A 25,841-nucleotide genomic window follows, 5' to 3' on the forward strand; every position below is an offset into this window, starting at 1 on the left:
GCTGCCACAGATCACCAAGCAAGGATGATGATTTTAACTTCTTGGGGTACATTTTCTAAGTGCCAGAAAATGCAGAATCAAAGAAATATAGCCATTCTGACAATCACATGGTGCGGACAAGAGAGCAAATTCTATCCTGCCCCCAGTTACAGGGGAGGGCAACTATTTCAAGATCTGTTTTGTGTGCTTATGGTTCAGAAATATTTTCCCTGAAAATACACAGGCAAAATCGCTCAGACCTTTAATAAAGTCCTGAGAAAATACTGAAAATCTGTAAAACAGGCTTACCACTACACGACAAACTCCCACAGGCCATGAGCTCTAGGGTTTCCCTCCTCTCTTTAGGTTCCTTCTTTCCAACTTTCAAAGAAACATTCGTATCAGAACTTAATTAAAGGCAATACAAAACCACAAGGTATATTGTTTAAGGATAGATATGTATGTAGCAAAAGTATAAAGAAATGCACCAACCAAATTCATTATCATAGTTATCACTCAGAGGAGAGGAAGAGCAGTGTCACCAGGGAGGGTAGGTACCATCTACTAGGAGGTAAGCTCTGTGGTCTACGCTGGGGGATGAGCGATTGTCTCAACTCATTACACATGTTAAGAGTCTTAAGTATAGTTTGTAATACTTTTTTTTTTTTAACCCTAATGTCTTCAATTCCCTATATGACACTAACCTTTTCATTACCTAAACACTCAAGGGAAAGAGACTGAGCCCTGGAGTCAGATAAGCCAAAGTCAAAACTAGCTCTGTCACTTACTAGGTTAGGCAATTTCCTTAACCACTCCAAGCATTGGTTTATTCATGTGAAAAATATGCAGAAATAATAGTATCTATTTCAAAGATGGTTGGAAGAAATTAGGTCATGTATGCAAGAATTTAGTACCATGCCTCCCATGTATGAAGTACTCAACAAATGTTAGCTATCATCAATTATTATTTTATGCTTTCTCAATGACTCACCTACTAATAATCCACTCAACTTTGGACTGTATTCACTGAGTAGCCCTTTTCATCTGGCCCTTCTGAAGCAATAAGCAAAGTATGTATAGAGTCCCAAAAGATATGAGTATCCAACAGAGGAAAGCCATACCCTTTGAACCCAATTCCACATTCCCCGATGTTTTAAGACAAACATCTTCTGCTTCAGAAAGCAGCCAGTTGTATTATTTTTAGCTTCAGGGATTAGGAATGGATTGGCTCTGGTGCTGATGCACAAGAAAGTGTTTTTATTTGACACTAATGTAGGAATAATTTCACTGTGAGCTAGATTATATATATATATATATATATATATATATATATATATTCAGCATGTTGGTTTTTCCACAATTCTAGACCTGAACATTATGATAATTATATACACACAAATATAGTGACCACAAACAAGTACCCAGTATCAGTGTCTTTAGCTGTCATAAAGCAAGAACTTCTGTAGCACACAGGGCAACTTCTAAGACTCTCCCCTCCAGACAAAACTGCCCAGCATTCACCAATACTACCTGGTAGCATAAAATATCATCAGATATCCTTCCTACTGAAAGGTCTCCCATAGAATAATGCAAACCCAACGTACAATGAGATGCATTCAACCCCTAAGTTGCCATCTCAGCAGACAGGCTGGCTGGTCTCCATGGATTGAGGATGGCTCTTTGTGAGGCCAAAGAGGTAATTTCAGCAGCATCATCAGTCTCTTGGGTAGTTGTTATCCTCATCACTCAGGGAGCTGTGAGGCTGGGAAGTAATCCAGGAGAGGTTTCAAAGCCTTTGCTAGTAACATAAGACCATGTCTGCTGCCTGACCACTGGCTGTGGCCAATAAGCACAGACAAGATGCAGTCTATTTTCACCTGATTTTGTTCACTCCTTTCGTGGTGGTAAATCTACCCATATTAACTGTGGAAAGTTCATTTTACATACACTTGTCTTCTGGATTTGTGGAAATGCTACATTTGTCTTTGGAGTTGCCTAATGAAGGAACCTTAAGCACGTGTGCCCCCTGGTCTCAAGACATGGTTGATAAATGAAGAAGGCAACTCCTTTTATCTTTTAGGTTGATTATCCCTGATCTTTAAGATAAACTGAATCAATTACTATCATTGACTTTCAGCTCTCAGCCACAACCCACACCAGTCAATCTTTGACTCTGTATTGTGATCAGATTCTCCTATTTGCTGGCACTTCATCCCTCTAGGCTGTGGCTCTAGAGAGATTTCTGTTACCAAAACTCCAAGTCTGAGTCCTATTTAGAATCACTATTTCCTGATTGGCCTATACTTGGTCAACAGCAGGAAGGCTCTATCTGAATAAATCTGCTATATCTGCCACATTTTTATAAGATGTGCCCCTGCATAGCTATCTTTAGTTTGTGATCTAGTCCTTCCAGATATCTAAAGAAATACATCTGCTCTTCAGCTCTGAGACCTTCTCTACTGGAACGTTATTCATGTATAACAAGGAGGAGGAAGTGCCTCATTATCAAAAACAGCATTTATCTCCACCAGATTCTGCCTTCTACACCACGCCCCCAGATCCCCACTCACACTTAGTTTCCTCCAAATCCACAGCTCTTAGGCACTGATATGAATGAGATCCAAGTTCAGAACTCATCATTACTTTTGACTTGTTAGTATCAAGCATAACATACTGAGAGTCAGGATGCCTTTTATTTATATAAAGATGAGACCCTAGTCTCAAGGACCTTCCACTTTAAAAAAAACAAAAACAGCTTAGATGCAAAATAATTGATTTCAAACACATGAAACATAATTTAAGTACTAAAACAAAATATACAGTTTCATCTATAAGCATGTCTTTAGGTCTGTTTTGATGTAAAACTTCCACTGCTTTTCTGGATTGGCTTCAAAATAATCCTGTTTTTTTCCAAAAGCTCTGTTTAAGGAAAGATTTGTGTTGGTCTGAGCTCTTGCACTTTTCTGATTCAAACTTAAGCAGACCGGCTTTGTGCATATCATGCATATAAATTTGTAAGCGAGACAATGTCTTGAAAATTGACCTCAGAGAAAAGTATACGAATGGGCCTAGTACAATGGCTCGCAAATAATAATAAGTACTCAATACATCTGAAAGATGAATTCAAACCACTTTGTCATAAATTATGATTTACATTTTTTCTATGAAGGACTGTACAAGAGAAAATGATTTTTTTCTCCCATTAACTATAGAAATTCTAACTCCAGAATAAAACTTGGAAAATAGAGTCAGGGACACTTACATATGTATTCCGAGAAGAAAATAGAAGTATAGGCAAATTCTAGAAGAACAACCTGTAACTGGTGAAACTGTTACCAAATACTTTCTTCCAAATTTCTATAGCATTAAAAGACCTATTTTCATGGGGAAGAAAATCATAGAAATCTTCTTTAAAGAAATAACTCTCACAAGAGAAAGAAAATTAATTAAGAAATATGGTCATTCAGTTCCTCTCTGGCGGCCATCTTGTCTCCTACTGCACTATATAAAGTTAGTAATTCTAAAACAATAAAGATGGGATGGGGAAACTTCTTACTAATGAAACACTTGAAATGAGCTCCCTAAATACTTTAACTAGCATTTAATTTATTTTTAATCAGGTGCTTATCATTTGTTAAATAAATTCCAAAGTCCCCAGGATTCCACAGCCCTTACATAGGCTAATCTCCCATTGGGAAGCAACACATATTAAATAGTTGCTAAACCCTGGTAAATACACTTTTAATAATTAATTCTAGAAGTATTTAACTTGCAGTAATATACCGAATATTTTCAGCAATATTGTAATCCATGGGATATTGCCAAGGGATTTCTCAGATTAACACATTTGGGTCCCCAAGTCCCATCTGTATACCTCGCTCTAAATTAACAGCAGGTGATTCAACACATGGCTCCCAGCCTCTGTGTGTCTGAGTGACCAATGATTTTATTACCCTATCAGTGAGATCAAATCAGTGAAATGCATCAGCTGAGGAAACGCTTAGTAAGGGATGAGACAGACGGTGGCTTACAAGTCAACCCGGGTTTTCAAAAATGATAACTACTGAAAAGAAAAATTACTTTTCCTGTTGAGATGTGTAAATATTATGTAGATATTCTAACTCAATCTCTGTGATGAATGGTGCTCAATTTTAAACATATTTCAGTAATGCCTTAATTTAATAGAATGGAAGATATGCAAGATGTTGAAGGATCAAGGTGAGAATAAATTTTCTTGCACAGATGGCTTAGTCTTGTTCTAAAAACCCCTGGGATTCTTACACTTCTCACTACATAAAAACAAGATTTTGCTTTCTTTCCTTTTTTAAAAAAGACGTGAATAGCCAGTTTCATATATATTCTATGTGGCCCATCCAGTTCCGTGACTTGACTTTGGTTCTCTGCCCCCCTTATTTGGCATAGATTGCAACTCACATGCTGTATGTTAAAACTGAAGTTAGGCAATGACCTTTGTCTCGAGCGGAACAGGACACTTCGTCACCAGGACTGACAGACACCACAGGCTGACCAGCAGATGGTGCTACAGAGCAGGCAGCCGCAGGGGCTGAACTCCTTGGAGCTCCAGGACTGTGTCACTGACTCTTCTCCAGAGGATGTCTTCTAGCTACTCAGTTATCCCATTGAGTAAGGGCTTCTTTCCCCATCTCCTTCTCCTCCACTCTTTTTTCAGTTTCATAAATGTGTTCTTTCTAGTCTTAAAAAACAGTCATGGCCTGTCCCCAGCACTGCTCCCGCGGGGCATCGTGGAATACCTGTGTAAACATGAACGTGCTAGCTGTCTTTTCACTCAAAAAGAAGTATCCTACTTCCCGCGGTGGCTAACGGAAGCACACGGAAGCCACGATGATGTTTCAGTAGTGATAAAAATCAAACATTTTCTGCAGCCATTATAGTCTAAAATGTTAATGCAGTTTACTTTTTAAAATGTGATCGATAGATGCGGGGGAAGTGCCCATAAATTACTAAAGGCAAAAAAAATGTTCTATTAACACATGGTGGATTTTGCAGTATTTGTCAGTCAGTGTTTTACTGGGGGGACAATTTTTAATTTGCTGAAATCTTGAGGGTTTTTTTGTTTTGCTTTAAATACCTGTCTTTGTCTTTCTCTCTTCAAGAGGAATATTTTTAACATGAGTCATTTAGGAAATGTAATTCTAATGCAGTATAGCTATAGGTTTCAATTAACGTTCTACCTTTCTGACAGCCTTTACATTGCATGTTTTATGAAATCATTAACTATTGTCATGTTTCTATTATGATACTATTAGGAAATAAAGAGACTTATGTAAATGGAGATGTAAAAGAAATGTATGACAGTTACTCGGAGCAACATCTGTGCACTATCATACATGCTCACACTAATTTTCTAAAGATTGTTCCATTCATTATAGAGCATTGTTAGTTGCAGTGGCACAACCCTTATTTCCATGCATTTAGGGAATGAGGCAGAGAGTGGGTAAATGAGAGCCTAATCAATACCACTTTTCATTTTGCATCTAATGTGCTGCCTTTCCCTTTCTTTTACTCATGCACAAATCCAAAAAAGATCCTGACGTTACAGTCATAAAATGTAATTCTTCTGCAGAAACACAGACAATAATGCTTTCTGTATTCAGGCGTATTGCATATTCTAATGGCATTTGGCTAAATTGAGTATGGATTTAACATCAAAGGCTTCATGAATTTTTCAAATGAGATATTAAAGTCAATATTTCAAGTGAAAGATATTTCAATTTAGTTGCATACACAACAATAAAAAACTTCTACAAGGTGGAGGTACTAGTGGCTGTAGCAGTATTAGTTCATTCAAGAAATTATTAGTTTATAAGAAAATCAAACACAAGGTTGTGATATGGCAATGACTCTGAATAAATTAGACTAACTGATATACACTAGTGTACTTTATCTCTTGCAGGCTGAAGCAGTACACTTGCCATGGGCATGTTCAGGGTTCCTGGCTGATTTTTTCCTAAACTCTGTTGATTAGTGTGAAGATTTGCATTGTCACTTCATAAATCTCCTTATTTTCATTTATACGTGTGGAAGATTTAGAATATGTGAAAAAAAAAAGCTGTTTTTCACCTTGCTTTTAAGCGGATCTTAGTTCAAGGTGTCAATCCCTGCAGTGGTTCTCCACCGTGATGTTGAATGTCACTTTCCAGGCAGGCTGGAGGATGCTCAGATTCAGCGTGTGTGTGTAGGGCTGTGGCTTGCTGACCGCTGTCCACACCATGGCAGGGCGCCAATACCTTCAAACAACATATGCCAGCTTGTATTTCTAGAGCACCTTTCCATGGAAGAACTCGAAGCTCATCCACACACTTTATCTCATCCACCTAACCAAATCCCCAATGAGAAAAGGAACAGCAGAGAATGTCATCATCCCCATTTCACAGATGGGCAAATGTAAGCAAAAAACATGAAAATGACTTGCTTTCCTACTGATCTGTGGCTTTGGGGAGAATGCTTTAACAGAGAGGTCAGCACTAAAACTGGGATTGGAACTACATCTCCTGATTTCCAGACCAAAGTTCTAAATATTGAACAAACATCCATCCTCTTCGACCATGATGACAGCAGGTTGGTCTGTTTGAATTTGCATTGTCTGCTTGGCTTTGCTCTATAGGCACATAGAAAGGCGTTAGCCTGAATTTTCTGCATAGTGGTCCCCATCATCCTTCTTTGTTTTGACTCTTGCAAACTTACAGTGCCTTTTACTCAGTATTTTCAAGCCCTTCATCAGATTAATTATGGATTAACTCTAAACCTCAGATAAACCTTCTATTCACAGACACTTTAGGATAAAGAGTAAAGCAACTCACACACCCACCATTCTAGAAGAAATGACCATTTCTGGGTGATGACAAGCAGTCCACCCAGCTGAACTGTATGTAAAAATCCCTTCCTAGAGTTGATAGCTAAGACAAGACACTGAACAATGCACGTGCACTCAGCTCTGCTTCTGCTTGTTAACCCGTCTGCTACCAGTGCATTATTTAAACCAGCCTCATTGCCAGAATCCCTCATTTTATGGAGGTCTCTTAGAAGAGATTTTAAAGACCCAACAACCCTGAGATGCGTGAAGATTTCATTTTGTAATTTGAAGAATGATTGCCCATCTTTAGAACAGGAAAAATCCTAACTCCATAAATACTCTGTAATGAGGAAGATTGGAAGATACACACCCACCACAAATGCTTTTTTTTTTTTTTTTCACAAGAGAAAAATACTAGAGCCATCACTTCTTGCTGTTTCAAAGGACACAGAGTCCCCTAGGAGAGTGTTTTCCATTGGCCTAGTACACACTGTACCCACAAAATACTCACTTCACCTGTTCAATACAAACTCACATGCCAGGATTTATTTTGCAATTGGATTGCACAGAGCTATTTTTCAATGTATCTATACCCACCCTGATAGCAACAACAAAAAGCCCCCTGAACTGAAGATCATTTCTTTGCTTCATTACATCTAGATGATCAGACTCATTTCAACCTCAATTCTCAAACTTCCCTCCCTCTTTTTATTCCCCTTTCTTTTTAAGGGACCCTGTTATAGGGAGGAAAACAAACGGAAACAAAGCTACAATTCAATGCTCATTGTAAGGTTTTCAGTTATAACAGTGCTCCTGGGCATGACTATTACCTATTGGCTTCTTTGGAAAACTGTTGATCGTTTGATGTTTATCATTTCTTTATTGAAACTGTAAAAGGGAGCTTTGTGGAGAACTAAACTTGTCTCTAACCAAGGTCTGTATTAAAACTCAGCCCAGGCCATGAATGAAAGTGGAGGCTGTGGACTCAAACTATTCCCTCATCAGCCCCTGCCCACATCATAAAACCAAGAAGCTATTTGGCACAGAAGGAAAGGGATGGGAAAACGCAAGAACCGAAAGCCAGGGCAGACCTTGTACCTAAGAGCCACGAATATAAACCCAGAAGCAAGTGTTAGCTTAGCTCTAGCAGGTGGCAAGGGGACCATCAGAGGTTTATGTGATGTTCAGTGTTCAGAGTCCTAAGAGAAAGTGCACATTTAAAAATTTCCACTGCACATCTGTGCATTGCTACATTTTTAAGGGCCTGCTAGGACTGGAATTACAGGAGCTTTGAAGCCCACAACTGAGTAGCTCTGGCAAGGCTGCATGGGGAAGGAAGGCTACTGAAAGTCATGGGCAAAAGGCAGACCCTGAGCCAAAGAGGAACATTAAAGAGGGTTCTGGTGGAGGAGACTGTCAGTTTTCTATATGGGAACTTGAAATGCAAAACTTGGCGGTGCCGCTGAACCTGAACAGCAGCTGTGAAATCAGCACTCACTCCCTAACCTGAATTAACTAACCAAACCCAGCTCACTCCTCTGCCTTCCCTCCACTACCCACCGCAACGCCCCTGGGTTATTTTTCATGACCAATCACCTTCTGCAGCAAAATAAATAAAGAGCAACAAAACCAGAAATACTAAAGGTCAAGGTTTCCCCACAGGACCCAATGCACTTGAGATTTATCCATGGAGGAAAAAACACACATTTCGTACCTTTCGTCTTTTCATCTTTGTGGTGCGTAGACTTAGTGGAAAAAAGCAAGGCTACGTCCGTATCACCAATGTACTCAAATAGAAACCAAGAATGATTTTTAAATGACAACTTCTGAGATCTCAGCTTGAAAGAAAACTCAAAGGGAAGGGCTGCATGATGCAAAAGGACCACTGTGCTAGTATTTTTTTTAAAATTCAGATTTGTGGCTAATTTCATACACAAGCACTTTTTGATCAAGCATAGCATTAAATAAAATTGTACTGGTAAATTATACAAAGAAGTACAATAAGGGGTGTACACTAGCCAAAGCATGATTTGAAGCTCTTATTAACTGATGATTATCTTCACTGAGCCACATTACCATTCCATTGCAGATGTTACTGACATTAAGATGTATGATGCAGAGGCTGGAGTGAAAGCCCATTTAAGACAGGTGAATACTTAATAGTAATTCAACATATGCAGCACAAAATGTCTTTCACAGGAGTTCAAGGATTTTCCCTTTTTTCTCCTTACAATTTTATGTGAATGTTTATAAATAAAATGAGAAATGAAACCCCATATGGTAGCCATTTGACTTGTTCAAGTTTAATGGCCATTTCAAACTTTGCAATTTATCATTGTAGCCTTCTTTTTCATCTGGCTTTTTAAAAATTTATTTATTTTTAAAATCTTCCTCTCTTCTGAATTCTCATGGGAGATCCATATTTTAAGTATACACATAAAATTCATCTGTCTTAGAGCAGTTATCTTATAGTTTTTTGTTTGTTTGTTTTTGGGTTTTTTTTTTTTTTTTTTTTTTTTTTTTGTGGTACGCGGGTCTCTCACTGTTGTCGCCTCTCCTGTTGCGGAGCACAGGCTCCGGACGCGCAGGCTCAGCGTCCGTGGCTCACGGGCCCAGTCGCTCCGCGGCATGTGGGATCTTCCCGGACCGGGGCATGAACCCGTGTCCCCTGCATCTGCAGGCGGACTCCCAACCACTGCGCCACCAGGGAAGCCCTATCTTTTAGTTTTGATAACTCTACATCCGATGTAATAGTTAACTGACTGTCCACTTGATGTAGCACCTGTAGAACACGTTCACCTCCTCAGTATTACAGAAGGACCCACTGCCTTTGTCCCCCTTATACCCCTACCCCTTGCTATGTAGCACAAAGTAGACAGAGAAATCGATCTAATCTCTGCATTTCTAGGTGCAACAGAACAGCCAATAGATTATTAGGGATGCTTTTCTCAAGTTCTCTCCTTTCTCTTTTAGGAAAGAGAACCTAGATATTTCAGTAAGAAGTAAAGAGATTAAAAGTAAAGAGATTTGTGAGGAAGCAAATCAACACAACTGGAAAATTTTGAGTATGACTCAGGCCATCTAGTCAATCTCCCTCTCACTGTCTTCCACATATGAATACCAATTGATTACTAATTTTATATACAGGTTATACTCACACAGACCCTAAGTAGTTAAACAACTGCAAAAGCAACAAAGATTTCCTCCGCATATCTATCCTCCTTTCTGGACAGTTTTGATTTTAAATGTACAACTGTCTCTGATAACGTGTGTCACACTGCAGTTGGTCAGAGTCTCTCTCTTCCAAATCCAACCTAAATAACGTTCCCCCAAACCCAACTTCTTCTCCATACCTTTTACTCTCTGAACCTTTTCAGTCCTGTATTTCACAAACCCTTAATCTTCCTCTCTGCAGGCTTGGTTGAAAATAAAATATTAAAAGTCAATAATGTCAAACTATATGCCATAACCCAGCTGATAGTTCTTTTTCAACAATTTCCTCTACCCAAAGGAGCAAGTAATGGGAGATCCAACACATGCAACAGGGCCAGTGGGAAGTATATTTTGTCCGAGGAGTTTTTTTCTAATCACACAACATAAGCATCTACTTATTCTGCATAAGCATAACTCTGATCCTATAAACATACACATATGTGTATTCATAGTTTTCCTTTCTATATTTGGAAATATATGTGTGTTGCTAGTTATTGTTGTATATAAACAGAAATTCTACTCTCTTTAGGGGAATCTATATTATAAAATATCTTGCATATTCAAACATGGACTTTCCAGTATTTCTCTTTATTCCATCAGACAAAATAGAGAGCAAAGAGTGACTTCTCTTCAGGTCAAGGAAAATGTGTCCCAGGAAGTCTGAGTTGCCTTGAGTCAAAGATTTTCAGACTGTGCTCATGGAAGCTGTTAGCTTCTACCAAGGTTTCCAAGGAGAAAAAACTTGGGGAAGACAAGATGTGGAGGTTGAGTTTGAAGGAGGTTCTGTCCTTCAACTTCCTTCCTTAGCCAGAGCAATTCTACTTTTATTGATTTCACATAAAAGAAATGTGTGAAAGATTTTGCCTATAGACAGGTTTCCTCTACTCAAAGACAGAGTATTAGTCTCGTTCTAGGGAGAATGGTACTGGGGAAGTGAAGGCTGACCCCATGCACCCAAAGGGAAAGGAGACCGAACCATCTTTCTTCTGTAGTTGTAATATTCAGCAAATTCCCCTAGTTTTAATATTCAGCAAATTCCCCTATCTTGGATAATGATCCTGCCAGGTTCTCTTCAAATACTAGGCCCAACTTAACTTTGTCTCTTTCTAGGCCACTTAGAAGTACACCTAGAAGCTGTACTCAAAGTCTTTCAGCAGACCTCATCCTTGGACTTCTCAGGAATAGAAATGAATATATAAATAATCTATGTTTATTTTACTTCCAAAAGGACAGAGTACCTAGTGGATGACATCTAATTTGTTTTTAAAGTCAGTGGCCTGAGATGTAATCTAAACATCCTTGCAAAAATATCACTAAACAATGACCCTTAACCCAAATTGTTAAACGTTGTGTGTTCAAGATCCACTTTATTCATAAGTGCCCCCACCATCAGGGTTAAACATGCATTTTACATTTGTGGCAAGGGAAAGCCATGACATACTTTATAAGCTCCTTTCCTGCTGGACAGCCTATTAGATAGTAATATAAACATAACTGGGATCAAATGAACACGAGACACCAAACTTATGGTAAATACTTTCTAAAAGCAAGTGTCATCTCATACTGTCCGGTCCATCAATATTTCAGTTTACATTTTGCCTTCTTCACTGGAGAGTTGTTAAACTAATTACCTCAAATTCTGAAAGTGCAGGTAAAAGAAACAATAAAAACATAGAATAATAGTAATGAGGATTAAACGATAATAATAAATGTGCTCTCACTTTGTCAGAATCTGATAAATTTCCATTTTGCAAAAGATTTCTCACTTCCTACATCTCTGTAGAACAGGTGGTATGTTCCAGTGTAATTAGAGTTCATGTTTGACTGTTGATTCATCACTGTTTCAGAGCCCAGTGGCAGGAAAAGGTGCACACACAAGTTTGGAGTTACCAGGCACCAGTTAGTCCTTCACTTAAACTGATATGCAATCTATTAAGCTCCACACTTGAAATTGCATCAAAAGTACAGAAACAAAACACTGTCAATGGGTTACCAAACTGTGCATGTTCAAAAAAATGCTCCCTTTGGTTCTATATTTGAGAAGGTCTGTTGTCTCATTTCTTAACAAAGGAAGACAAAGGTCTGGTTGAACATTAAGGACACACAGTGCTTCCCTTGTGAAAGTGATTACATGGTACAGGAGGGGCTCTTTGTCACCAGGTTGCTGTATCACCACCAAAGAACGCTCTTGTAGAATAGTGTGGTGCTTAAAATACAGTAATTACTGTTACAGTGTGTGCACAGGAAAGTAAGAACCATATCTAGAGCTATACGTGGTACTGAGAGTCAAGAAACAGCTGTAATTTTGCTTTAAATATGTTTATGAGCATTCTGAATGGTTTTAGCTTGCTGTGAAGCATATGATTTTAATTTTCTTTATGGATATAAGGGGGGCCATGAAATGCTGACTTTTGATACAATAATCTTTCAGGTTTCAGAGAAACTATAGGAGACCAATCAGTCCTCATGCCTGCCCTCTTAAATCTCAACTTATAAATTTCTCAGTGGTAGATGTAAGTTAAAAAAAAATTATACTGCACACTGTATAGTAAGTCTTATATCCCTGATTTGAATGTACGCTTTCAGTTGACTACTTAGGCTTGGGAAATCAAAGAAAACCTGTAAAATGGAGGCACATATCTTATTTACCAAATCGTGGCTCCTTCCTTTGAAACAGAAGAAACAGAGTATTCCAAAGGAAAATTCAATATCCTTATTTACCATATACAAAACTCAAGGAATAGTTGTTTTCATATTGAAACTCATATTTAAACACACTTCAAAGCAAGTGCTAAATTGGTCACTTCTTAGGAACTGCTAAAGCAGATTTGCTTACAATTCAAAAAAGAAAAACATTTGAATTGTCTCTAGTTATTGTAAGTTAATTGTGCCTACTTTGGTTTTGTTTCATTTAAAAGAACACATACCAGAGCAGTTAGTAGTTGAAAGATTAGTGGTGGAGAAGAAGTGGATCCTACAAAAAATGATGAACTTAATGAAAAAGAAATGATGTTATTTCCCTCAAATGATTTCTATTGTGAGAACCTTATAAATACCCATTTGACTAACACTAGAGAAAATAAACCTTGATACACAAGCATTACTAGCTAAGGTGTGGACTCAGGCAGGCAATTCATCTGCTCTTTAAAAACATTTTACTGCATTATAATTTTTTAGCAACATGTCTTATTTCTGTCATAAAGGTACAAAGTTACTTCTCAAATTAAAAAAATACATCTGTCAATCAAATATCCCTACCAGCTTCTGTTCACATCAAGACAGTATAATAAATTACACACTGAAAGCCCAGGAATATGTTGACAATTAAGTCCCAAGTAGCTGATAGCCAATCTGTTATGATTTTTTAAAAAAAAGCCTTGTGATATATAACCATTGTATGACAGGGGCAACTAGGTCTTATGCTCCCTGGATGGCAACGTAGTGACTACAAGGCTAGGTTAACCAAACTGCATTTTATTTTTCTCCTGGAACATAACTGGATTACATTTCCAAACTTTCCTTCAAACTAGCTGGAGTCATGGGACTGAATTCTGGCCAATAAAATATGGTTGAAGTTACATGTGCAACTTCAGGCTTTCTCATTCTTTCTCATCTCCCACACACTGGAGGAGATGGCAGAGTGATGTGGCAGAGCAACACTGGTTCTGAAGGACTGTGTGGAGCCAAGTCATGAGGAAGAAATCTGCTTTTATTAGGTAAAATCCCTGAGATTTTGACTAATGCAAGCAGGGACATTGTTGTATCTCCCACCTATTAGAAATCCCAGCTTTTTTAAAGACCCCTCAGAGAAGTAGTGAGTATATTTGTTTGAAAGCCTGTATTTATACCTCACTCCAGGCACTGTATGGAGTTGAAAGATGCAGGCTCTTCCTTCATAATTCTTAAAGTCCAAGGGTGGGGGGGAAAATGTTTGTGGGATTACAAAATAGCCTGATAGAAGGATATACTGTATAGGGCGCTAAATATGCACATAGAAAATGCTTCTAACACAGGCTAAAGGGGTAATTGAAGACTCTACAATGGTGGTTATAATTCAAATGAAAGGGTTAGTAGGCTGGGCCACATGAATAATGGAGCCATGAGCAAAGGTGGAAGGGCCTAAGCATTTAATACCTGACTCTGTGCCATGCTGAGGGCCTGATTGCTCAAGGAATTCAGTGTCTAGTGGAATTATAACACATCAGAGTCATACCATAGGTTCCATCAAATCAGCTTCATCACAGAAATACCTATTTCACTACATTTAAACACATAAAATCTCTCCAGAAAAAAATTAAAATGAAAAGTACAGCCACAAAAAAAAAAAAAAAGAAAAAGTCCAAAAGAAGGTCATACAGATTTTCCTGAATGTGATGTCTGGTCAATTCCCTGAAAGGGATGAAGATGAGGCAGGCTTGTTAGTCTTCAGTTCTAGAAGAAATACTTTTATAGCCTACCTATATGATATTCAATTGTTTTATGTTTTCTGAGAATATTATTAGAATTATTTCTGTGCTGTTAAAATTTAGACTAATATATGTGTACAATTATATATAGATATTGCTGAAAAATTTTCTGTTGTATTACTTTTTGAGTCCCATATGTGTCAAGTTCAGATATAGTAATTATTAATATAAGTGTGCTATATTCTCTAATGTAATGGGATTTTTTTGTTTATTTACTTATTTTTGGTTTGGAAAGGGGATGCTAGTTTTCATCTATGCATACTTTTTTGACCAGAAGGCAAGAGGAAACAAAGTGGTACAATTCTATTCTGGGTTTGAAGAAAATGGTTTAGAGAAAGGATCTATTAAAAACACTTGTCAAATACCTTCTTCTACAAACAGCGGGTAATATAAGAATAGAAAAGCAAAAGATCTGATTAGACTTAAGACCAAGTTTAGGTCCTTTGGACTCCAAAAGGAACAGAAATGCAAGGCTGTGTGCTGAGCTGAAGCTGTACACCTACTGGCTTTCAGGTCTGGAGGCAGCAACGGAGATTGTGAGTACAGCTGTGATGTGTAAGTGGGAATTAAAGTGCTTCAAATGAGATTGGGGTTTGGGGGTGAGGGGATGGAAGACGCTGAGAGAAGAGAAATGAGATCTTGGCTTACTGCTTGATGGTAGAAGGTAAAACTTGCTAGTATGCTCTATAAAGATAGCTTAAAATAAAACAGAACAACATAGCATAGCACAGTGTAACATAACAAGCAAAAATATATTGCGAACTACCATAGTCAGGTATTGAATCAAGCCATCCATTGGCTCAATGAATGCATCTATGAGATCTCCAGCAGCACTGTAGAGCATAAAACCAAAAATAGCATGAGAAGACATCAATCTGGAAAGATATAGAAGTGGCAGTCATGAAAAAAACAGTGAGGAATACAGATAGAGAAAGAAAAAATTAAAACACAGCAACAAAAACAATAACAAAAGCTCTCTCTCAAAATGAGTTATTAAACCAAAATTATAAAACTCATTAAGAGAGGACCTGCAAGATGGTGGAGAAGTAAGATATGGAGATCACCTTCCTCCCCACAAATACATCAAAAATACATCTACGTGTGGAACAACTCCTACAGAACACCTACTGAACGCTGGCAGAAGACCTCAGACTTCCTAAAAGGCATGAAACTACCCACATACCTAGGTAGGGCAAAAGAAAAAACAAAGACAAAAGAATAGGGATGGGACCTGCACCTCTGGGAGGGAGCTGTGAAGGAGGAAAAGTTTCCACACACTAGGAAGCCCCTTCACTGGTGGAGACGGGGGGTGAGTGGTAGGGGGAAGCTTCAGAGCCATGGAGGACAATGAAGCAACAGGGGTGCAGAGGGCAAAGCAGAGAGATTCCCGCACAGAGGATTGGTGCCAACCAACACTCACCAGGCTGAGAGGCTTGTCTGCTCACCCACCAGGGTGGGTGGGGGTTGGGAGATGAGGCACAGGCTTCAGAGGTCAGATCCCAGGGAGAGGACTAGGGTTGGCTGCATGAACACAGCCTGAAGAGGGCTAGTGCACCACAGCCAACTTGGAGGGAATTTGGGAAAAAAGCCTGGACTTGCCTAAGAAGCAAGAGAACATTATTTTGGGATACGCAAGGAGAGGGGATTCAGAGCACTGCCTAACTGAGCTCCAGAGATGGGCACAAGCTGCGGCTATCAGCACAGACATGAGAGACGGTCATGAAACACTAACACTGCTGCTGCAGCCACCAAGAATGCTGTGTGCAAGAACAGGTAACTAGCCACACCTCCCCTCCTGGGAGCCTGTGCAGTCTGCCATGGCCAGGGTCCCGTGATCCAGGGACAATTGCCCTGGGAGAACAGGCAGCGTGCCCCAGGCTGGTGCAACATCATGACGGGCTCTGCTGCCACAGGCTCGCCCTGCATTCCGTACCCCTCACTTACCCCACCTGAGTGAGCCAGAGCTGCTTAATCAGCCGCTCCTTTAAACCCCTCCTGTCTGGGTGAAGAACAGACACCAGAGGATGACCTACATACAGAGGTGTGGCCAAATTCAAAGCTGAACAACAGGAGCTGTGCAAAAAAAGAAGAGAAAAGGAAATTTCACTGTGCAGCTTCAGGAGCAGCAGATTAAATCTCGACAATCAACTTGATGTACCCTGCAACTGTGGAATACCTGAATAGACAATGAAACATCCCAAAATTCAGGCAGTGGACTTTGGGAGCAACTATAGACTTAGGGTTTGCTGTATGCGACTGACTACTTTCTGATTTTTATGTTTATCTTAGTTTCGTTTTTAGCACTTCATTGGTGGATTTGTTTATTTGTTTGGTTGCTCTCTTCTCTTTTTTTATTACTATTTATTTTTTATTTTTAATAATATTGTTAAAATTTTTTTATTTTAAAAACTTTATTTTATTTTTTGTTCTTTCTTTTCTTTTCTCCCTTGTCTTCTGAACTGTGTAGCTGACAGGGTCTTGGTTCGCCAGCTGGGTGTCAGCCTCTGAGGTGGGAGTGCCGAATTCAGGATATTTGACCACAAGAGACGTCCCAGTTCCACGTAATATCAATTGGCGAGAGCTCTCCCAGAGATTTCGGTCTCAACGTTAAGACCCAGCTCCACTCAACGACCAGCAAGCTTCACTGCTGAACACTTCATGCCAAACAACTAGCAAGAGAGGAACACAACCACACCCATTAGCAGAGAGTCTGGCTAAAATCATAATATGTTCACAGGCATCCGAAAACACACCACCAGATGTGGTCCCGTCCACCAGAAACACAGGATTCAGCCTCATGCACCAAAACACAGGCACCAGTCCCCTCCACCAGGAAGCCTACATAACCCACTGAACCAATCTTACCCACAGAGGGAAGACACCAAAAACAACAGGAACAACAGACCTGCAGCCTGAGAAAAGGAGAATGCAAACACAGTAAGTTAAGCAAAATGAGAAGACAGAGAAATATGCAGCAGATGAAGGAGCAAGGTAAAACCCAGCAGAGCAAACTAATGAAGAGTAAATAGGCAGTCTACCTGAAAAAGAATTCAGAATAATGATAGCATAGATGATCCAAAATCTTGGAAATAGAATGGAGAAATTACAAGAAATGTTTAACAAGGACTTAGAAGAACTAAATAGCAAACAAACAATGATGAACAACACAATAAATGAAATTAAAAATTCTCTAGAAGGAATCAATAGCAGAATAACTGAGGCAGAAGAATGGATAAGTGACCTGGAAGACTAAATAGTGGAAATAACTACCACAGAGAAGAATAAAGAAAAAGGAATGAAAAGAATTGAGGACAGTCTCAGAGAATTCTAGGACAACAGTAAATGCACCAACATTTGAATTATAGGGGTCCCAGGAGAAGAACAGAAAATGAAAGGGACTGAGAAAATATTTGAAGAGATTATAGTTGAAAACTTCCCAAATATGGGAAAGGAAAGAGTCAATCAATTCCAGGAAGCAGAGAGTCTCATACAGGATAAATCCAAGGATACACACAAAGACACATACTAATAAAACTATCAAAAATTAAATACAAAGAAAAAATATTAAAAGCAGCAAAGGAAAAGCAACAAATAATATACAAGAGAATCCCCATATGGTTAACAGCTGATCTTTCAGCAGAAACTCTGCAAGCCAGAAGGGAGTGGCAGGACATATTTAAAGTGATGAAAGGGAAAAACCTACAACCAAGATTACTCTACCCAGCAAAGATCTCATTCAGATTCAAGAGAAATTAAAAACTTTACAAACAAGGAAAAGCTAACAAAACTCAGCACCACCAAACCAGCTTTACAACAAATGCTACAGTAACTTATCTAGGCAGGAAACACAAGAAAAGGAAAAGACCTACAATAATGAACCTCAAGCAGTTAAGAAAATGGTAATAGGAACATACATATTGATAATTACCTTAAATGTAAATGGATTAAATGATCCAACCCAAAGACATAGACTGGCTGAATGGACACAAAAACAAGACCCGTATATATACTGTCTACAGGAGACCCACTTCAGACCTAGGGACACATACAGACTGAAAGTGAGGGGATGGAAAAAGATATTCCATGCAAATGGAAACCAGAAGAAAGCTGGAGAAGCAATTCTCATATCAGACAAAATACACTTTAAAATAAAGACTCCTACAAGAGACAAAGAAGGACACTACATAATGATCAAGGGATCAATCCAAGAAGAAAAAATTCTCTAGAGAAAAGGAGAAATTGTAAATATTTATGCACCCAAAATGGGAGCACCTCAATATATAAGGGAAATGCTAACAGCCATAAAAGTGGAAATTGACAGTAACAAAATAATAGTAGGGGAATTTAACACCCCACTTTCGCTATGGACAGATCATCCAAAATTAAAATAAATAAGGAAACCAAAGCTTTAAATGACACATTAAACAAGATGGATTTAATTGATATTTACAGGACATTCCATCTAAAAACAACAGAATACACTTTCCCCTCAAGTGCTCATGGAACATTCTGCAGGATAGATCATATCTTGGGACACAAATCAAGCCTTGGTAAATTTAAGAAAATTGAAATCGTATCAAGCATCTTTTCTGACCACAGAGCTATGAGACTAGATATCAATTACAGGAAAAAACTGCAAAAAATACAAACACATGGAGGCTAAACACTACATTACTAAATAACCAAGACATCACTGAATTAAAGAGGAAATCAAAAAGTACCTAGAAACAAATGACAATGAAAATACAATGAACCAAAAGCTATGTGGTGCAGCAAAAGCAGTTCTAAGAGGGAAATTTATAGCAATAAAATCCTACCTCAAGAAACAAAAAAAATCTCAAATAAACAATCTAACCTTACACCTAAACTAATTAGAGAAAGAAGAACAAAAAACCCTCAAAGTTAGCAGAAGGAAAGAAATCATAAATATCAGATCAGAAATAAATGAAAAAGAAATGAAGGAAATCATAGCAAAGATCAATAAAACTAACAGCTGGTACTTTGAGAAGATAAACAAAATTGATAAACCTTTAGCCAGACTCATGAAGAAAAAAAGGCAGAACACTCAACTCAACAGAAATAGAAATGAAAAAGAAGTAACGGGCCTCCCTGGTGGCGCAAGTGGTTGAGAGTCCGCCTGCCGATGCAGGGGATACGGGTTCGTGCCCCGGTCTGGGAGGATCCCATGTGCCGCGGAGCGGCTGGGCCCGTGAGCCATGGCCGCTGAGCCTGCGCGTCCGGAGCCTGCGCGTCCGGAGCCTGTGCTCCGCAGCGGGGGAGGCCACAACAGTGAGAGGCCCGCATACCGCAAAAAAAAAAAAAAAAAAAAAAAAAAAAGAAGTAACAACTGACCCTGCAGAAATACAAAGGATCATGAGGGATTAGTACAAGCAACTATATGTCAAGAAAATGGACAACTTGGAAGAAATGGACAAATTCTTAGAAACACACAACCTTCTAAGACTGAACCAGGAAGAAACAGAAAATATAAACAGACCAATCACAAGCACTGAAATTGAAACTGTGGTTTAAAATCTTCCAACAAACAAAAGCCCAGGACCAGATGGCTTCACAGGTGAATTCTATCAAATATTTAGTGAAGAGCTATCACCTATCCTTCTCAAAATCTTCCAAAATATAGCAGAGGGAGGAACATACCTAAACTCATTCTACAAAGCAACCATCACCCTGATACCAAAACCCAACAAAGATGTTACAAAAAAAGAACACTACAGGCCAATATCACTGATGAACAGACATGCAAAAATCCTCAACAATATACTTGCAAACAGAATACTTCCAACAGCACATTAAAAGGATCACATACCATGATCAAATGGGGTTTATTCCAGGGATGCAAGGATTCTTCAATATATGCAACTCAATCAATGTGGTACACTGTATTAAAAAATTGAAGGAGAAAAACCATATGATCATCTCAATAGATGCAGGAAAAGCTTTTGACAAAACTCAACACCCATTTATGATAAAAACTCTCAAGAAAGTAGGCATAGAGGGAACTTACCTCAACATAATAAAGGCCATATATGACAAACTCATAGCAAACATCATTCTCAATGGTGAAAAACTGAAAGCACTTCTTCTAAGATCAGGAACAAGACAAGGATGCCCACTCTCACCTCTATTATTCAACACAGTTTTGGAAGTCCTAGCCACGGCAATCAGAGAAGAAAAAGAAATAAAATGGATACAAATTGGAAAAGAAGAAGTAAAACTGTCACTGTTTGCAGATGACATGATACTATACATAGAGAATCCTAAAGACGCCACCAGAAAAATACTAGAGCTAATCAATGAATTTGGTAAAGTTGCAGGATACAAAATTAATGCACAGAAATCTCTTGCATTCCTATACTGTAATGATGAAAAAATTGAAAGAGAAATTAAGGAAACAAGCCCATTTACTACTGCAACAAAAAGAATAAAATACTTAGGAATAAACTTACGTAGGGAGAAAAAAGACCTGTATGCAGAAAACTATGACACTGATGAAAGAAATTAAAGATGATACCAACAGATGGAGAGATATACCATATTCTTGGATTGGAAGAATCAATATTGTGAAAATGACTATACTACCCAAAGCAATCTACAGATTCAATGCAATCCCTATCAAAATAGCAATTTCACAGAACTAGAACAAAAAAATTCATAATTTGTATGGAAACACATAAGACCCTAAATAGCCAAAGCAATCTTGCGAAAGAAAAACGGAGCTAGAGGAATCAGGCTACCTGACTTTAGACTATACTACAAAGCTACAGTAATCAAGACAGTATGGTACTGTCAGAAAAACAGAACTATAGATCAATGGAACAGGATAGAAAGCCTGGAGATAAACCCATGCATTATGGTCACCTTATTTTTGATAAAGGAGGCAAGAGGATACATGGAGAAAAGACAGCCTCTTCAATAAGTGGTGCTGGGAAAACTGGACAGCTACATGTAAAAGAATGAAATTGGAACACTCTGTAACACCATAACACACTCCATAATACACAGAAATAAACTCAAAATGGATTAAAGACATAAATGTAAGGCCAGACACTATAAAACTCTTAGAGGTAAACATAGCAGAACAGTCTATGACATAAATAACAGCAAGATCCTTTTTGACCCACCTCCTTTACAAATGGAAATAAAAACAAAAATAAACAAATGGTACTTAATGAAACTTAAAAGCTTTTGCACAACAAAGGAAACCATAAACAAGACGAAAAGACATCCTTCAGAATGGGAGAAAATATTTGCAAACAAAGCAACTGACAAAGGATTAAACTCCAAAATATACAAACAGCTCATGCAGCTTAATATCAAAAAAACAAACAACCCACTCCAAAAATGGGCAGAAGACCTAAATGGACTTTTCCCTAAAGAAGATATACAGATTGCCAACAAACACATGAAAGGATGCTCGACATCACTTATCGTTAGAGAAATGCAAATCAAAACTACAATGAGTTATTACCTCACACTAGTCAGAATGGCCATCATCAAAATATCTACAAACAATAAATGCTGGAGAGGGTGTGGAGAAAAGGGAACCCTCTTGCACTGTTGGTGGGAATGTAAATTGATACAGCCACTATGGAGAACAATATGGAGGTTCCTTAAAAAATTAAAAATAAAACTACGATATGACCCAGCAATCCCACTACTGGGCATATACCCTGCGAAAGCCATAATTCAAAAATAGACATTTACCACAGTATTCATTGCAGCACTATTTACAATAGCCAGGACATGGAAGCAACCTAAGTGTCCATCAGCAGATGAATGGATAAAGAAGATGTAGCACATGTATACAATGGAATATTACTCAGCCATAAAAAGAAACAAAATTGAGGTTTTTTGTAGTGAGGTAATTGGACCTAGAGTCTGTCATACAGAGTGAAGTAAGTCAGAAAGAGAAAAACAAATACCATATGCTAACACATATATATGGAATCTAAAACAAACAAACAAACAAAAATGGTTCTGATGAACCTAGGGGCAGGACAGGAATAATGATGCAGACGTAGATAATGGACTTGAGGGCACGGGGATGGGGAAGGGTAAGCTTGGACGAAGTGAGAGAATGGCACTGACATATATACATTACAAAATGTAAAATAGATAGCTAGTCGGAAGCAGTCACATAGCACAGGGAGACCAGCTTGTTGCTTTGTGACTACCTAGAGGGATGGGATAGGGAGGGTGGGAGGCAGATGCAAGAGGGAGGAGATATTTGGATATATGTATACATATAGCTGATTCAGTTTTTTATACAGCGGAAACTAACACAACAATGTAAAGCAATTATACTCCAATAAAGATGTTAAAAAAAACCAAACTCATTAAGAAACAAAGTGGGAAGAAAGATAGGTAACAAAATAAATATGCATAATAATAACTATTTTAAAGGAATTAATTATATAGAGCAGACTGATAATAACCTTAATAACATGTATGTTATTTATTAAAAATAATCAAGAATTTATTTTTTAAAAGAGATAAAACAAAAATAGATGGATAGGGCTTCCGTGGTGGCACTGTGGTTAAGAATCCGCCTGCCAATGCAGGGGACACCGATTTGAGCCCTGGTGTGGGAAGATCTCACATTCTGCAGAGCAACTAAGCTCGTGCACCAGAACTGCTGAGCCTGTGCTATAGAGCCTGCAAGTCACAACTACTGAGCCCGTGTGCCACAACTGCTGAACCCCGAGTGCCTAGAACCCATGCTCCACAACAAGAGAAGCCGCCACAGTGAGAATCCCATGTACCACAATGAAGAGTAGCCCCCACTCACCACAACTAGAGAAAGCCTGTGCACAGCAAGGAAGACCCAATGCAGCCAAAAATAAATAATTAAAATTTAAAAATTTTTAGAAAAGAAAAGACTTAAGAAAAAAAAAAACAGATGGATATGAAAAAGAACCAATTAGAAGTCTGGGAAGGAAGACAGATTTTTACAGAAAAAAAATTAATAGGATTATAAACCCCAGAATGAAAATAGTGGAAGAAACAATTAGAAAATTGGAAAACAGAAAAGAAATTTACCCTGAATGAAGCACAGAGAAACAAAAAGTATTTTTAAAATATAAAATATTAGATATAAGACATAAACAATAGATGACAAGATCTAATTTATGTCTACTAAATGCTGCAGAAAATGGAAATATCATGAAGAAGTATTATTTGAAGAATTAATAAGTATGAATTTTGCAAAAATTAAAGAAATACATGAACACTTACATCTGAGTATTTTCTCTGGGTATTGAGCAAGGTAAATAAAGATAAATCTAGCCAAAAGGTGAGTTATCAAACATGTAGGACATTGAAGATGTTAAAAAACAAAACAAAACAAACAAACAAAAAACAATAAAACCTAACAGGAAAAAAAAAGAGACACTACCATGAAAATTATACTGATAGTAAACTTGTCAGTAGTAAATAAATGTCAGAAAAGAATGAACAAATATTTTAAAAGTGCTCGGGGAAATTTTCTGTCAATTTATCAGTTTTTACCTAGTTAAGCTATTTTTCAGGAAGGAAAGCAAAATGGAAGCGTTTTCAGATAAGCAAAAACAAAGGGAGTTTACTACTCACATACTTTCACTAAAAGATCTATTAAATAATATACTTCAGGAAATTGACAAATTAACGTATAAGGAAGTTGCCGAAATGAAGGAACAATGGTGAGACCAGAAATTGATAAAATATGTCAACAAATGTAATCAATGATTATCTTTGAGAACAATATTTGTGTGTCCACACATTTAAAACAAAGAAAATAAAAACAAGAAGTATTGTGTGTGTGTTGCGGGGAGGGAGAGAAGGTGTTCAATGGCTGCTGAAAACTTGATCAATCCAAAAGCTAACCAAAAAAAAAAAAAAAAAAGAAAACACAAACAGAAATCCAAAATAAGATTATAGAAATAGGCCCAAATATAACAGTATTCTCAATAAGTAAAAATGGAAGAGAGAGAATATCAGAATAGACTGAAAAAAACAATAGCACTGTATTGCTTACTAGACACAATCTAAAACAAAAATCACACAGAATGGTTAAAATAAAGAAGCTGGAAAATATCAGAAAAATACAGATTAACACAGAAGGTAGTCTTGTGAATAAAGGAAAAAATGGTGAAACCAGAAATCCAAATAAGCTGGTCTATCTATACATTTTTTAATCATAAGTATCTATGACAATGTGTTAAAATTTGATTAAGCTGATTGTTTTTTTTGTTTTGTTTTATTGCCCTCTGGAACTTTCCTTATAGTAGTAATATCTCCTAATAAAAATATTGTTTAAAAAATTATATTGGATACAGGGAGCCAGGAGTTTTACAATAACTTCTCAGCTATGTCACTAATTTTGGCAACTTTATAGTCTTGAGGTAGTACATCTAGAAAATTAGAATTTTGGATTTTCAGTGGTTCATGTATCTGCTGCATCAATATCACTGTCACATATTAAAAAATACCTCTTGGATCAGAATCTTCAGACGGGGCCAAGTTTGATATAGGGCAGGCATGTCTATTCTTAAAGCCCACTCCCCACCCCCATGAAGGACATCTGGATTTGGAAACCATTAATAAAGAACCTCTCATTTCAAAGGAAACTGGCTATGATTTCTCATAATCTCAAAATCAAGCTGTTAATAATCTTACTCTTCCTTTTATTGGGAAAAGATCCAAATAGTAAACCAAATTAAAGGCTAAAGACATTAGATTTATATGTATTAGAAACAAAGCAGAAGCAGAGCAAAATAATTATTTTTAGTAAATAATACTTCAAAAGCTTTCTATCACCTACCACACAGGTTCTTAACACAGACTTGATAGGAGTTCAGAGGCTCTACAGAACCCCCTAAAATGTGTGGAATTGTGTATTATGTGTGCATTTTCAGGAGGACAGGGTCATTAGTTTTCATTTAGTTACAAAGTTTTGTAATTCTAAACAGATTAGAAACCACTGATTTAAGAAAATGACCATAAGAAACTAAAAATACTAGAAAGAACCTTCCCCAAACCTTGTAGCATTTCAGTGTGATGCTAGAAGTCATGACTAAATGTTGCTTTGTGTGTAGGATTGAGGTCAGCACTAATTCATTAGAAGGTAGTGACTGAGGATGCAAGAGAGATAATTTACAATGACATGCCCTGACACCTTGAAACACCATAAATGGAAAAGGGGATTCTTTAAGCTGGTACTGTGTAGAAAAGGATGGTCAAATAGGAGACCATTATAGGAGGTTAGAAACTGGGTTCCAGTCCTGCCTTGCCCCACAAGGAGGAGTGTGGGCAAGTCACCTGGCCTCTCCTCATCAAAATGTGAAGGTAGT

Source organism: Mesoplodon densirostris, chromosome 2 (assembly GCF_025265405.1).
Source record: "Mesoplodon densirostris isolate mMesDen1 chromosome 2, mMesDen1 primary haplotype, whole genome shotgun sequence".
Classification (NCBI taxonomy): Eukaryota; Metazoa; Chordata; class Mammalia; order Artiodactyla; family Ziphiidae; genus Mesoplodon; species Mesoplodon densirostris.